The following is a 7,377-nucleotide window of genomic DNA, read 5'->3' on the forward strand; positions in this document are numbered from 1 at the left end:
GACATTTTTCTTAAGATATTTGCTTAATTGTATTTAAAATAAATGTATTGCTACAATGAAAATGGCCATTGTACAGTTTTCTTTTATGTTCCAGAAATACATACCCACATAAAGGTCATTTTTTTAAAAAAGAGGCTGTTATTCATGCTTTGTCAACAATGCAGTTCTTCAGAGCTAATCTGGGTAGTGCTTTCTGGTCTGCTTTTATTACATAGTAGCAAAATGCCTGTCGTTATGATGGGCAGATTGTATGCGCGAGGGAGGGCTTGCACATTGCAGGGACCCTGAATGCAATACATTTCTTGGTGTTCTGGACATAGAGGCACATTGTGCCCTTCCTGCAGGATCCTGTGAAGGGTGAATAAAACCCGCCATGACTAGGGAAGAAAACAGGTTTTGTCCTTGCATCAATAGTGCCCTCAAGTGCAGCATTTATTCTTCCCCATAAGAAACCATTCACTTATAAGGAAGAAGTTAAGGCACTTGAACCACGAGTGTCATGAGTTGGGGAGGGGAGTCGCGTTTCCCTACCGTCGCTTTTCTGTCCCACAATAGGGACAACCAGCTTCCTCTTTCTTTGCACAGGGAAGGAAGAGGAAGCAGCAATGATCACGTGGCCCATTCAGTGGTTGTTTTTGTCAAGCTGCTTTTCCTGCACACAGCAGGAAACGGCAGCAACTTTCGCTTCAATGAAAAAAAACCGGATTTACTGGGTCTTATTTTGTCCCAGAAAATAGAGCAGAAGGAGCGGGAGGCGGACGACAGCGTCAAAAGGACCTGCGAAATCCATTAGCGGCCAGTAACGAACATGTTATAAAATGCTCATCTGATGTCCCTAATGGCCTGAGGTCAGTATGTGGAACCCTCGAACAAATCAACAGAGTTCCCTGGCTGGTTTTAGGAACTGCCATTTCAATTTCCCACAATGCTACCAATGTAGTTTTTCTCCACGGCATTGCCGGAAATTAAAATGGCAGCTTCCACCCAGCCCTGATCAAATGCTGCTGCCGCCTGCAACATAGTTCCTAAATGCAGTGCTTTATTTTTCTCCCATAGAAGCTAATGGCAGCCATTTATTTGTGTATGTTAAGGAAAAATTAAAGAGGTGCAATCAAGGGTACCTCTACTCTGGGACTCAACATGCCTCCTGCTACTGGTGAACACAGAAATTAGGGGGCATGTTTGGCAACGTTTCGGATGCGACCCAGATAAGAACAACGCCTTCATTGCATTTCCTCCTTGGATTTGATTTCATGGTATAATGCCCGGGCTGGATGACACCTTGGGAATGTTACCATGTGATAGAATCACCTTCACACTCTGCTTGTGAGCTTCCAAACGCATCTGGCTGGATACTTTTGGAAATAAAATGCTGCACCAAATTAACCTTTGGTCTGATTCCACAGATAGTTCTTACATACTGATGCAAACAGCAGCAGCACTCAGGAAGACAATCGTTCCTCAGCAGAAAGGATCTGCATTGAGTGGACAAGGGGAAGGAATGCAGTCCCATCCCCTGAGCAAGAGAAGGAAGTGATCCTATCCAGATCCTATGCACACCCTGATCAGCGTAGCCCATGTGGGCAAAATGAGAAGGGTGTGTGTGTCTCTATTCCGATGCTCTAAAACCCATGCAGCCAAAGGCCCACCCATCCTGACGGGACTCCTTGACATAGAAAGACACCAGCTATGTAATTCCCATTACCTGTGCTGGTTGGGCAGTAGGCTCCAGATTATCATAGGGTTTAGTATAGATTTAGATATATTTATATAGCATATCCCACCTCTCTTACAAAAAGCTGAAGGTAGCACGATCAATAGACTAGAAACCATACCAATAAGTGCACAGAGGGTGGGGCAGGGCTCCATACGTCCTGTAATGTTTTCTAGAGTGGCACGCCTTGATACTTCGGCCTTGGCTTGTGGCACAGTCCTCAAATAGCTCATACCGGTGACCAATCAAAGCATTGTTTTTCACATGATCTGGGAGCTGCAGCCTAGCACCCTCTGCGACTACTCTGCGGGTGCCATTCTCCCTCTGGCCCCAGGCATTGAGAAGAAAATGCTCCCTGCCTCATTAACTAGTCTGCTCCAGCAACAGTAAAGTCCAGGAACAGTGCGTTAGTCTATAGAAACCCTGTCCTGTAATAGCAAATGTTGTAAGATTAATTATCGCTTCATTATATATGTTCACATGGCACCATTCAAAACAACAATGCTACATTGTGGAGCGTGAAACCACATCAACGTTTTTTGCCGTTTGTTGCCTGCCTTGCTCATCTCTCCCTTCCGTATGAGAGAATCCAAGAATCCAGTAGTGCAATTGTCATGAATTGTAACGCACCTTCTGAAATACTGTTGCATTTTCAACTTTGTTTTTACAGTTCAGTTGAATTTGTAGAACATATTTCCCATATACAAACAACTAGACAAAATATTGCCGTTGGATGTTTGGAGAGGAGGGAAGTGATTGTTTTGTGACAGCCTGTTAAGAAAAGAAAAAAGGTCATGACTTATTTAATTTCACAATCAGGTGGATCCCAGAACATGATTTGAGAGTACGAAGAAAGTTTCCTTACACGGAGTCATACCATTATCCCCCTGCCAGCCCATTAATGTCTCTTTGTCGATCTCAACACCACCACTTGAAAATTGCTGGGTGGGGGTAGGAGGTTCTCAGAAGAACACTCGGTAAACTTCTACAAGTTAAAGCACATACATAACTCATATTCTAATAACCATAGTTGTGCCTTCCTGATGCAGTAGAAGTGCCTGCCTGCTTTTGTGAGCAAAGTTCTGTAAAATGAGATCCACCCAGGTGTTTAGTTTTGCGTGGTCATGATTCATTCTGGTTTGGCTAGTATTGCAGCATTATTTTTGCAGAATTACTTCTAGCAAGGCACTTCCTTCTAGTTAGTAAGGACTTATATGTTATACTTTTGCAATTTGCCAGATATAGAAGATGTATAATATTAATATATGTGCACAGGCCTTAGTGGCACTCTGTCATGTTTATTAGGGCTGTGCAACACCTCGGGCTGAATCCAAAGCGGTACCCAGTCAGTCCAAGGTGCCTTGAGGCCAAAGCAGATTGGCACCAAAGCCTTGGGGCACCTTGGGCCAATTTGGGGCAATGCTGGCCTGCTCCCTCCTTACCCACCCACCCAGGAAAGCCAACACAAGGCTGGCCATGAGTCCATTGGACTCACCTCCCTCCCCTTCCTCGATCATCTCTTACCACTGCTGCTGCCAGGATTTGCCTTTAAATCACATCCTCCTCCTGAGAGCGATTTAAAGTTATCAAAGGGGCTCTCTGTTTTTAATATATCTATGGCTGAAAACTACGGTGGGTGTAAATTGCCCTCATCAAGAAATCTATTTTGCATCCCGAGAACTTGTTTCTCTCTTTAGTGACCTGCTTTGGATGTTCATCTCCTTCTGGTTCTTTATATTCTCACAGCAGTCTCAGGTGAAAAGGCTCTACCTCGTTTGCAACGATGGCTCTGTCGCATGGATGGATAGCTTGTGGCCCTCCAGACGTTTTGGTCTACAGATTTCATCAGCCCAAGTCAGCATAGCCAAAGGTGATGAATGACGGGAGTTTTGCACCAAAACATCTGGAAGGCTCTGTGGGATCAGGTTGTAAATCAAGATGAATGAGCTTTTAGAGCTCCCCCAAATGTAAGGGGGGGGAATCCACACACAGAGGGAAGGACATAGACTTTGGCTCCAGATTTGCACCCCTTCTATTCTTTATTGAGGATCTGTATTGTAATCCTCATATTTAGCCATCATCTTTAGCAAGGGATGATACTGCCCATTTCCCCGACTACACATTTCTCACAGTTGTGGATCCAGGGAGATTTTACTGGTGGCAAGTTATGGATACCACCTTCCCTAGGGCAGGAGTCCTCGTATGGAGGTTGAGGTAACAAGTGTGTATTTGCACTATGACCACTGATACATAATTTGGTGGAGTTGCATCTCCTGAAGAGATACACAAGCGAACTCATTTCATATGAATCTACCCTTTCATAGAATCATAGAATAGTAGAGTTGGAAGGGGCCTACAAGGCCATCAAGTCCAACCCCCTTGCTCATTGCAGGAATCTACCTTAAAGTAGATTTGTATTACACGATTCTCCATTCTTCACCCACCAACTTGTGCAAGGATCAGCCCAAAGAACCTAGCCCAGGATTGATTGTGACAGTGTGATCAATCTTGCAACAACAGTACTTTCCCTCTCTAAATTATATGCTACAACTGCTTACAATTGTGCAAACAGCAGTTGCCTTGGATCAGCTGTTTGCTTTACTTAAGATGTTGGGTCCATAATGGTTATAGAGTTAGATTTACCCTCCAGATTCTGATCCACTTTGGTATCTATTCAATCTTTGCCTACCAGCAAAACTGTAGGGTATTTATCATGGTCTCTTGCAGTTCCTCTGTCAGGTGGTGTGGGAGGGCTTTATAGATTCCAACTTGCGAAGTTGAATTCCAGACACTCCTCCTCAGAATGCTGTTTTGCCAGCTCAGCAGCAACAATGGAACAAGGCTTTAAGCTAATGAAGAATAGTTTTAGGATGAATTACAGCTGCAGTCCTAAATGCACTAAGATGCAAGACCCATTGAGTTCTGTAGGATTTACTTCAGATTAAACAAATTTAGGATTGCACTGCACAGATGTATGGTTTCAGGAACAATCTTTTTATGTAAAAGGAAGTGTTTGTATAACTGATGGAATCGAAAACTGTACATTCAATTGTTATGCACCTTTTAGGATTTGTTCTACCTCTGACTGGGATGGTTCTAGGCATAATGGAAATTTCGTCCACCATCTTGAAACAAAATGGCGGCTGATCACAATTTGTAAAGATTGATGGCTTCAATACCATTTGATTGATTTCAACCAAACTTAGTATGGAAGTTCAGGACTGTGAGAAAATTTTAACTACACATTTAAACCATATGACTACCTCAAGATTACAGGTATACATCTGATCCACCCTCCTGCTGTGGGGCAGCCCCCTTCAGGGACAGAACCCTCCCGGGGGGGGGGGGCTATAGGGATGCACCATGGCAGGGGGTGGCCACGGCTTCACTCAGATGGAGCGGGGATAAAGTGTCCAACTCTGACAACTGTGTATGTTTGCTTGAGAGCTTCAGTGTATCAACATCAGAGCTATTCCCACCTGCACAAAGCCATGTCTGTTCGAGAGAGAGATGCTTTAGCATTGCAAAATGTAAAAAATAAAAATGGTGCTGGTTCTGCCAGCAATCAAAGGTATTTTCAGTCTTTTGCCTCTTCCTTTATTAAACCTCTCAACTCTTACATTGCTCTTCAGATTGAGCGTTACCTGAACGCTGCCCACTTTATGCAAATCACACACAAACACAACCCACTCTCAGGGGGAAGGATGGATACTGTCTAATAGTAAACATAAGTTGTAAAACTTAAGCTTTTTGAAGTCATTGGGTGCTTACTTCTGTGTTGAACTGTGGCCTATATTTATATATATTTCAGTGTGATGGTGGTACGTTCCATCTCTAATCATATAACCCCAACTGTAAAAACAGGCCCAACACATAACTTTATAAAAGCCTGAAAGTAACTCCCCCCCCAAAAGGCATTAACCCTCCTGACCATTAGCTATACTGACTAGGGTGGGAGGGAGCTGCAGTCCAAAATCTGGAAGGCCACACACTCTCCATCCCTGGATTACACCAAGCATGCTGCTGCTCAGAAAATCCATTTTCCCCTTTTGGGCAAAATGCTCCATTTGTTTCCCTTCATGAGGATGTTTACTTAAGAATTATAGTGAAATCCACACTATAGTCAGGGCTGTATGCATGCCACAATTCTACAGATGCACAGAAAGAGCTCAGAATATGGTAATGGGTGCAGATTTCTGTTTCCCAAGAGCTTTTTTAAAAATCCAAGTTTCTAGCCTTTATGATTATGAAGATAGGCTTGAACATCTGCAAAATCAATGCTGTACCAATCTCAAGCTAGAAGAAAGGCTGGATAAGATTGCTAGTGGTCAGCTGGTGGAGCATTAGCACTTTGCTTAAGTCCTCGCTTCTGGGAATGATTAGCAAAACCAGAGTAAATCAAGCAAAATGGTAAAAATTACAGAATTATGCAAACTGCACAGCACATTGGCTGAAGTTGCATAATTGAAACAAGAGAATTTGTCTTTTTATGTAGAACTGGGATTTTATTTGCACAGAAATTTAATTCCTAATGTACAGCAGACAAAGAGGTCTGGCTAAATAGAACATGAAAGAGCTACTCCCTTCTTTCAAAAGATGTTGGCAGTTTTGTTTTTGTAAATAAAAAGCTTTTTCTTGCCAGTACCTACGGACGAAATCCAACCATCCAATTTCAAACAAGCCTTTTGGCTTTTACCTTAAAATGACAAACCATTTGCCAGCTTTATTTAATGTTTAATGCAAGGGGGGGAATCCATTTAGATTAACAATACGTAATTCAACACTGGACAAGTTTTAAACAATGAGAATTATAAGTAAAAAGGCACAGTTGTGATTTACTGGAGCGTTTTGGAGAGGAAGGTGAGTGGGAGAAACCACATTGCAATTGTGTTCCATGTACCAGCTTTTAAAACCTACATTCCTAATTCATTGACCATTCTTTCAATTGTTACTGCAGTTGAAATGGGAGAAGAAGAACTGGAAACGGGCAGAGTTGAAAGAGGCCATTTAGGCCATCGGGTCCAATCCCCTCCTCTGTGCTAGAATCCAGTTTGAAATATCCCTGATGGCTGTCCAGCCTCTGCAGGAATACTTCCAGCTGCAAACATATTTTTAAGCCTTAAAAGATTTTCTGAATGCTGTATCTGGTCGGCCACAGAAAGTCCTACCCTTATGACTCCTGCATTGACACACATTCATACACCATTCCAAAAGTTGTAATTTTCTTCACTGAAGTATAAGGACTTTACATTTTGCTAAATTTTAAAAAAAAACCACCTTAAAATGTCAAAATATAGGTGCATCCCTAACAAAACAAATGCATGCAATTCAACCAAATGCTAAGCATAGTAGGATGTACACAGCAAAAGGAATAGAAGGTACAAGTGTCTGTAATTTTTATATACTTTCTTAAAGGAAAAATTACAGCCCTCATCCTATTAATATATGAATTATGGCGTTATTCTTGGTTTTGTTCCACTTCCCCAAGCTGGGAAACAACCTTCTACTGTCCTGTATTAGTTCTGATTCCCATGAGAATATGGATGCATCCCAGAAAGTATTTATTATACCTGCTCTTACACAAATTTTTAGAGACTCAGATTTCAATCCTATGCAATCTACTTTTTAATCTGCATTGCAATATTTGTATAATTTGAATTGCT

Source organism: Elgaria multicarinata, chromosome 16, assembly GCF_023053635.1.
Source record: "Elgaria multicarinata webbii isolate HBS135686 ecotype San Diego chromosome 16, rElgMul1.1.pri, whole genome shotgun sequence".
In the NCBI taxonomy this organism is placed as follows: Eukaryota; Metazoa; Chordata; class Lepidosauria; order Squamata; family Anguidae; genus Elgaria; species Elgaria multicarinata.